Genomic DNA, 9,620 nt, shown 5'->3' with positions numbered 1-9,620 from the left:
TAGGCAATTGATGTTCGAAGTAGAATATCTTCTTTTAATTTACGAATTAAGAGAAAAGCGACGTTATACGTTTATAATTTAAATCTTAATAAAATAATTAATAATGTTCTTTTGTTTGATGTAATAATTACGAATGTACGCACTGATAATCCTGTATTGTAATTAGACAATTGTTATTTAAAAATACTTATTGATTGACAAATAGCTGCAATTAGACTCTGATCACCGTCAGACTCAAGTCCATTCAGTAGAATATTTCACAAAACTTTAAATTGTGGAACGAAATTGAAGAATATATCACTACAAGTATGTTTTTCCCTGTGATGATTAGGTTTATGTTTTAGAAATGTTACATTTTGAAGTAAATCATAAAATAGCTATTGCAGTTACAATATATCGGCATCCAAATAGATGGATTTCTCGGGTATTACAATATATCTTAAATCTTAAAATTGTTTGTAAAGTTACAATGTCGAAATTGCAAGAATAACGATGCATCTGTAAGAAAACCAAAAATGCTTGGCTACAAATGTAAACATAGGGTGCATTCAGGTGGCAAGCAGCTAAGCAAGCTAATGGTATACTTTGTTTCATATCAAATGGATGCTGTCGTTGGCTTGCTTGTTTCGCTACTCGCCATGTATACATTTGAATCTTGTCTTTCGATCATACTGCCTTGATGATCGATACGTAAAGTAACAGCGAAAGTTTCAGAAATATGCAATCGTTAAATCAGAGAATAAAATTTATCTATTGTATTTCGAAGTCACCGATAAGGGTTTTGTACTTTTGTAACTCTCAGTCAGGTGGACAATAAGAGGGACTGTATACTATATTTATCATAGGTTTGACCAGGCCGACTATGGAGAGGTCGGTTGTGAAAGACGGGTTTTTCAATATCCAAGACACGCTTCCCATTAGTGGCGTATTGTCCAGTGAAGCTATGGAAGCCTCGCTTCTCTTGTACTTTCCAAAATATAAATACATATTGTGGATTTATTGTTATGTTTTAAAGTTGTAGAATTTTGTTTAAAGTTGTAGAATTTCGTCGGATGGCAAAACTTAATAAAAGACACAGTCGATCCAAAAAATGTTTTTGTATTTGTATTTGATCCAGAAACGCATTTTCCCCGTGGATATAAAAGTCGGAAATTCCGGAATGGAAAAGGACGAAGAAACCTGAAGACGCCGAAAAATCCGCCAGTTCCAAATTTTTAATTTTATATATTTAATTGGATAATTTCTGTGTTTTTTAGGAATGGTTTAACTGGATGGCCGAGTAGCCTATAAAGGAAGGTCTTGTCGTCTAAAGTTTTATTCTAGAACACGTGATAAAAATAAATGGTGATTACCACGTAAAAATCTTCAGAATTTTTATCAATTTTAAATGTTAATAATTTTTAAATATTATTAAAAAAAACAATTTTCTGAGACGAGTTTTAATATTTGAAGTAAATTTTACAGAGAATTTTTTGATTTATTTAAATTACGTAGTGAATTGCAATATTTAGGCTATATTCATGGCCAGACTATATTGGCAAGTCACTCTTAGACATAAAATATATTATAATTAGTGACGATGTGAGCAAAGATGTAATAAAAGAATTATATGGTTTAATGTCATTAATTTTTACTGTACCAGTGCTATGTTGAGCGCAGGTTTTCAACCACGAAGCGAATTGTTACTGTTACATTCGAAAGGAACACAGTCAGAGGAAAGATTGTCGTCACTACCGTTGCCTTCAATAGAAAATAAGCTTTTAAATACTTTGATAGAGTCAACGACGAATGATTTTTATGTTAAATAATTGATGATTTTGCGGAAAAACATTGCCGAATAGAGTCAGTTTATAAAAAATAATAAAGACAAGTTTTTGTATCTTTGTTTCGTGTCAATGTATGTATTTTAGAATTAAACTAAATAAACTGTTTATTTTTGTTATTTCCAATATTTGTTTAAACTTTTTATGGAAACACTGCCTTCCTATCATTAAATGCCATCGCACCTTACTGCTTTTCATTAAAAAAAACTGCATGGGCTTTTGCAAGACTTTCACGGCTTTCAAACAGGAGAATTAAAGAAACCAGGAACAATTATGGTTATTTTAAATTATACTACCACATAAAATTTAAATAATAACAAATGTTAAAGAAATTGTGAGATTCGAAAGGAAAGCAATTAAATAATTAAAATAATTGGTTGTATGTTTTGACGATGAGAGAGGATCGAGTCAAAGGTCGAGTAGAGGAAAAATAACCAAGTGGAAAAACCCACACACATCCTATTTCATTCGATTTTTTAATAGATAAGACCGATCGAATATTTCTCCAATTTAACAATTATTACTGAATTTTAACACAAACACTGACCTTAGTCACTACTGTCCATTAATTTAGTATGTTAACCATAAATTTGTCGAAAGTTTCGATTCCTGACAATTAACATAAACAACACTCAGACACAGATCGAACTTACACCACTTTTGCATCAGAATCCCCTCGGTCAGCTCCCTTTTGGGAATAGTATAAAAAGAGGTCGCACCCGCACCTCGACCGATTATCAATAAAAAGTCTCCATGCTGGTAACTGTATTCGAACCTCCGCTCCATGGACCGCTCGAGACTTAATCGCCGTACCTTTCCCGACAACCTCCACGGTCCACGATAGTCGTGACGACGTCGTACAAAGAAAACATGACTTATTAGTCGTATTTTTAGCCTAATTGTACACTATCTCTCGGAGATTTTAGGAAATAGCAAGCAACACACGCGTACTCTCCACTCGATTAAAAAGCCCTCCTAACCATTCCCTGAGGAGAAGCCGGTAAGAAGTGGCAGGAGCTAACCTCTCGACCCCCTCGGTTCTCACAAAATAATTTTGTTGAATTAAGAGAAATTTTCTATTTAATAGAAAATAGTTAAGAATAAATTATTAATATTACAGGGAAGCATGGAAAAGCTCAGTATTAAAGTAGTGTGTCGAGTCATCTGTTACGATATTTTATTGAAAATAAAATAAAATAAATGCCATCTATACACTGCTATATAGCGGGGATTTGCTGCTATTATCACAAAGGTATTTTTCTAAATTCCTAAATATTTGGTCCACGGGGATCTGTGATATAAAACAAAATACTTTAACACAAATCTTGAAAGGTCTTTTATGGGAAACTGCTATCTATTTAGGTGTCATAAACGTGAAGAAAACTGCGAAAAATTCTACNACGGATTACAACTGCGATGACTGCCAAAAATTGGCGAAGACCATCCGCCGAATTTGTTAAGAGTTAATATACACACGTATTAATATATTATTGATTAAGATTTTTATTCTTAAGACTGCAAACAAACGATAGGATCTCAAAGTACGATTTAAGAATATATCAGTACGATTTAAGACAAATGATCCTAAATCGTACTCTTTTAGTGTTTTTTTAAATTGTTTATTTCTCAGAAGTTTATAAGATTTATGCTAAATTTTATTATGGTAGTGATAAAATATTTCCCAAATAAAAGTTACTTAAAATAAAAAATAATTTGTGTTTATTAATTTCGATAATATGTGACCTGAAGTGGTACGAATTAGGCAAGTTTACCCTATATGTGACCACAGATTTAAGAGTAGATTAAAAATAGAAGACACGGCAAAATATGAATAACCAGCAATTATTATTGATATGTTTATTGTGACATTGTTACGTTGCCACGCTGCAAGTTTTGATCGTATTTTTGATTTATTTTATTTAAAAGATACGCTATCCACCTCAAATCAGTAGTGTCTTGCTCCTGTAGTATATCATACATTTTCTTTAACGACAGAGTCGTGCTTGTCCTCTACCAAACTTTTTTGCGAAAAAATGTTTTTCATTACTCATGATTAGATGTTTGCATGAAAAGTTCTGCTGTAAATAATTGGAACCTCATACTTGAAAGCTTTATAGATTTTCTCCTCTCTTGTATCTAATTCCGTTTTCGATATTATGAAACGACAGACAATCTAACACACCGACAACTGTGAAAATATATAGATCTACAATTTTTTGAAATTGCAATCTCAAAAAAAAAATATTAAACAAGAAAATATTTTAAAAAATGTTTTCTTTCCTGTTTTAGGAGAGNACTTGAAAAAGAAACAATCCTGTAAAAGTGGCCCCCACTGTATTAATTCACTATTTAAGTTTATCTTCGAAGTATTAACGATAAATGCTCACAAATATAAATCTTATTTTGGTATATTACATATTGCAAAAACAAATCAAAATCATTTCGTCTATATATATATATTATAATATTATAATTATGCAGTGAATATTTCACTATTCACGATTCAATATACTTTCAATATTTCTATTCAAATCATCATTACGTAGACAGAATTTTACGCAACGTCATAATAGAAAATGTGAGTCATAATTGTTGGTAATCTTAATCATCACTAATTGTGCTTTGTGTAATTGTATTGCAACTGTCAGCTAAAGTATTAATTAAATTAAATGTCTAATTTTTAAAAATTCTTCTTAAATTTAGCTCGAAATTTCAAAGAAAACTGCTTAATTTATGTGTGGATTTTGAAAACAGTTTCAAAATTTACTTTGTATTTAAGAAACGAGTAGAGGAAAGATCCAAATTTACTCATAAATGAAACTTATATTTGCTCCAAATCACCATAAAAACATTAAAATGACAAAGACTAGTACAGTAAAGCCTGTTCAAAACGGCTAAACGATAGCCTATTCAAGACGGAAACAAGCCAAACCGGGAAAAATATTCGTGCGAGTCCAGTTTACGCAGGTTTTATTATACTAATATGATTTAAATTAACAATCATTTACACAGGTTAAACTTGTTGTGGCCTTAAGATACGTATTCTTAGAAGAAAAGGAAAAGAATACGTAAGGGTCCTTTCCTCTCCATTAAATGATACGTGTGCTCTTGTAGTATGAGGCTTTAAGTTTCAATACGCATAAATCCTATGTTATCGAACGTTTATGTCACAATATAACACAAAACACTCGACATGTAATACGTCATTATTAACATATCAATCTTCTAATTCCAAGAAAATATCGATAACAAAATAAATAAAAATTCTCTACAAGTATAATGCAAATTTTTTATCTCTACGTAATTATATAAGGCCTTTTATCCAGATCCGTAACTACAACCGTGAGATCCATATTTGATCTTAAACATTCTGTGTTTTGTGCCTTTGTGTAACTGCGACTGGGGCAAATGTTCTACTTACCCCATCCAGGTTATGGCACTGCATATTAATATAAATTAATATGTTATATATATACATGTATTACAGGTTCAATGCCTCTTGTTAATTACGATGTATTTTTGTCCTAGAACATCAATACATAATAGGTATTCTACCCCATGTATTGTATAGAATGCCTGTTGATATTTACGTAAAAGCGTTATATAAATATAGCCTACCTATGCGAGTGTCTGTATATCGCGCGCTTACATGCATACACACCTACTGTACGCATACAAATAAACATATACATATACACACAAGGCCGTGCCGAATGGTTTGGCGCACGAGGAAAACGTTATGCCTAGTGACCCTGATTCAAGGTTAATTACAAAAAAAAATCTAAGGGCTCATTTTGACTCCCCGGGGCATGTGCATACTTTCGTCCTCCCTTTAGCTACGCCGCTATATATATTCGCGTGATGTGTATATGTATCACTCTACACGCAATGCCCTTACAATATATACATATACAATAAAACCTGAATAAAACGGAAACCTGCTTAAACGGAAAATTATTCGAAACGTTAAAAGAAACCTGTTCAAAACGGAATCCTGATAAACTGGAAAAAATATTTGGTACCGTACGATTCCGGTTTACATAAGTTTTACTGTACAGTCAAACCTCTGAACAACTACGACTGACGGAAATATAAAAATGGCCGTTGTTTGGAGGTGGCTGTTATTAGAGGTTCAACTGTATATATATATTAGATTATAAGTGAAGTTGTATATGATTTACGAGCGATGAATTTAAAGTACCAACGAGAATTTCAAAGGTACAAGGTTATCGTTTTTTTACGGATTTTTATCCATTCTGCGAATTTTTTAAAAATGTAAACGGATCAATTGTTAATACACTCGTTATACAGTTGATAAATTTTCATCACGTTTTAACGTCATAACAAAATAATGCGCATGAATTATTTCATGCAAATGAGCTTCTTAAATAAGTCAGGATTATTATGTAAATAGTAGACTATATTTTTATTTTTCGAATTTTATATTTAAAAAAAAAATCACATTTTAATTTGAATTTCATAAGTTGCTATTTATGTAGAAAATATAAATTATTTTTTACTTTTAATAATATTTATTTTGTAAGGAAAAATTACTACTATATTTCCTATTTATTGTGAAAAAGAATACAGTATAACAATTTATCATGACGTAGAAAAGGTAAAAATTTATAGGATATTCGGGACTTTTCCTCTTACAAATTGAATAAATTAGTTAAAATAGTAACTTAGTATTAATTTTAGACATAAGCAACATAATATTTTGCCTAGGATCATGCACGTTTAAGGGCCAGACATACACACAGACAGGTATCTTTACGTCTTAAAAATGATCCATACACGCACTCGATACTCAGGGTCGGATTTGTACACAAGCTAAACAATCTACATCTTAGGGCCTCACATTTTTACGTGTATCATTTGATAGAGGGGAAGGCCCTAGTAATACTTTATAACTTAGGCCCACGAGCCCCGTCGATACTCCAGTACTCGAATCCGCTACCAGCTATGATCATAAATGTTTTATCGTGTGAAACAAGGTTTATATTATATAAACTTGTATAAAAAAAAGGAGCCTCGTAAGTCCACGTTTTATCTGGTACGATCGAATACAACAAAATGAACTGTATTGTATATGATTCACCTCCATCTTTTGAATTTATATACACAGTTTAACGATGCATAAATTTCGTTAATAGGATTAAATGCCCTTATTAATATGAATTTTTCACTTAAAAATCGATATAACTTTTGGGATACAAACAAATCACACGGTGACTCAAAAGTCAGTTAACCAAGTGAACTAACCTTTCTTTATTTCGGTTAACTGAGTTTTGGACCATTCTGTATGTATATAAAATAAGAAAATATATTATTTTGTTTTAAAAATTATTTTGAGGATTTTACTAAAAGCAAACTAAAATATGAATATTACACTAAACAATTTAGTTTTAATTTATTANAAACTTATATATATATATATATATATACACACACACACATTAAATACATTTCCAGTTCCAGGAAAGCGATCTTAATTTATAATATTATAACATTGATATCATGAGTAATAAAAGAGTCTAATTTTGTGGATTTTTGATAGGAACCAATTAAACCATAAGAATGACATCTACTATTATGTAATGAATTGATAATTCTCTGTTTTATCATGATGAATTGAACGATATGCGTAAGAGAAGCAAAGTTTTTGAATCTTAAATGCAAATTGAAACTTTATCCTAATATGGCGGAACATCCTGTTCGTACTGAATCTGCGTAGTGAAAGTACACATGTATATTAGATAATTTGGCTTATTATCAGTCTATAAAATGTAAGCAAACTGCATGAATCAGTTCACAATTTTTCACCATCTAACAGGTAAGATATATCAAGTTAAAATATCTAGAATAACCTAGTAAGTTAATTAACTTTCCTAAGTGAAAAATACATTAATTTCTATATAACGAAATAAATACTATAGGCTATAAAATATTCTTATTGTTATCTTAGGAGAATAGAACAGCAGGAATGATTTACATCTTCATAATTTCTTTGATGTGTGTTGTGTTCGAAGTTAATGCTTACAAAGCGAGTTTAAAAGTTCCTAAAGTTGATGGTAAGTTTAATTTTTAGATGTTTATTATAATTTAAAACATTAAATTTATTAAATTTAAAATATACAAAGAAAACATGATTTATTAGTCGTATTTTTAGCCTAATTGTACACTATCTCTCGGAGATTTTAGGAAATAGNAAATAATTTAGTTTTAATTTATTATTGAATACATAAGACACTAATTTTTTTTTAAAAATTAAACATTCAATATAATTAACATTCGAATTTTATTTTGTTATTAACGTATAAATAAATTTTATTTATTCATTCAAACTTTACATGTGTTTCTACAGGTGTTAAGCAGATGAGAGAGGAAATTGGGACTGTCACCTGTTCAGCCGAATTTATCTCTAGTACGGAAATTGTAGAACGAGTTCTGACGATAAGTTAGAAAATTCCAGATAAATATATATATATATTTATACATTAACCCTTATCTTCAGCGTGTAAAGTTCATAAGTATAATTTCGAATTTCTTATTTGTTATAAAGAAAAATAAATTTTAAAAACCTTTATTAATTTGTTTCGTATCGCGGACACTAGATGGCGACACATAAAAGTCGTTGGCATTATACTTCCGTTGATTTATATTATTAAATAATAATGTATTTTATTTATTTATTGTTGAATAAATCGCTTCCAAACTTGGCCATTTTGAAAACTTTGTGGCAAGTTAAATATATATACATGTATTTTTTTTTAATCGAAGAATTTCTATTTATAATATTGAAGTGTCATTTATTGTATCGAAATGTACTAAAAAGGAACCATAATTGATCAAAGGGAATCCATAACGAGTCATAAAGCTTTAATAATGGATCAAAGGGAAGTTTTAATGAACTTTAAACGCCTTTCCAAACGAGCCGTCGTTGCATCGTCTTTACACACCATAACTTTTTATAAACTTATAAATTAAATAATTAATTAAAACTGACATTTAATTCGCCTAACACCTCCTATAAATTAAAAGGAAAGAGAGAGAGAGAGAGCATCGTCCATTTTTCTTCGCTAATTTTTTAACCATCACGTGAGTATTTTACTCGCAACCGTTTTGTTCGCATTTAAAATAGTTTTTTAAAGATAATTTCCCGAATAAAACGTTATTATGGGATTAAACAGGTGGCAAATTATGTCTACACGACATTTGGCATTCTATTGTTTTTTTTTTCTTTTTTTAAAGTCGATAAATCGCGATACGATCTTTACTCCGCGATAACCGTCTAACCACGTGGCACGGAAATGATGAAGCGCCCTCTTGCGTTACTACTTATTCTCCGGAAATATTTGTGTCAAAGGTTTTTCGCTTCCATATTCATCCGAAACACGTTTATCATCGAGGTACGTTCCTATTCTAATATACATTTTACTATAAAATCTCTCCTCCTACTTAAGGTAACATTTATTTATCTAATTTACGCGTAATATTTTTTTAAAATTTTATAATATTGACGGCTTAAATAATTTTCTGGTAGTATTTTTTTCCCTGTTACTCCTACAGAAAAAAAACTTATATAAGTTTTTCTGCCGCCACAAATTTTTTTACGTCCTCGATTTTGTTTAGACCAGGAAGTTAAAAAATATATATATATGTTTTATTTTAATCTTAATAGCGGCTTTATATTTAATAATATAAAATATGTTAAACACGGAGTTGTATACGTGTTTAATACCGATTTAATGTATTTTTAATGTTTATATTTAACGATAATTACACACATTTTTT

The 9,620-nt window shown here is 30.3% G+C and overlaps 1 long non-coding RNA gene across 1 annotated transcript; it reads left to right on the top strand.

The window, feature by feature from the left end:
• The first annotated feature begins 289 nt into the window (after window positions 1-289).
• On the top strand, window positions 290-1,678 carry LOC111613102. Its single transcript, XR_002754715.1, has 3 exons — window positions 290-306; window positions 1,257-1,344; window positions 1,643-1,678. It is a non-coding gene; the product is annotated as an uncharacterized LOC111613102 (long non-coding RNA).
• Window positions 1,679-9,620: the final 7,942 nt, after the last annotated feature.

The sequence above is a fragment of the Centruroides sculpturatus genome, unplaced genomic scaffold, assembly GCF_000671375.1.
Source record: "Centruroides sculpturatus isolate CEXI.00-Female unplaced genomic scaffold, Cexi_2.0 scaffold1786, whole genome shotgun sequence".
Lineage (NCBI taxonomy): Eukaryota > Metazoa > Arthropoda > Arachnida > Scorpiones > Buthidae > Centruroides > Centruroides sculpturatus.
This window is presented reverse-complemented; position numbering and strand designations above follow the sequence as displayed.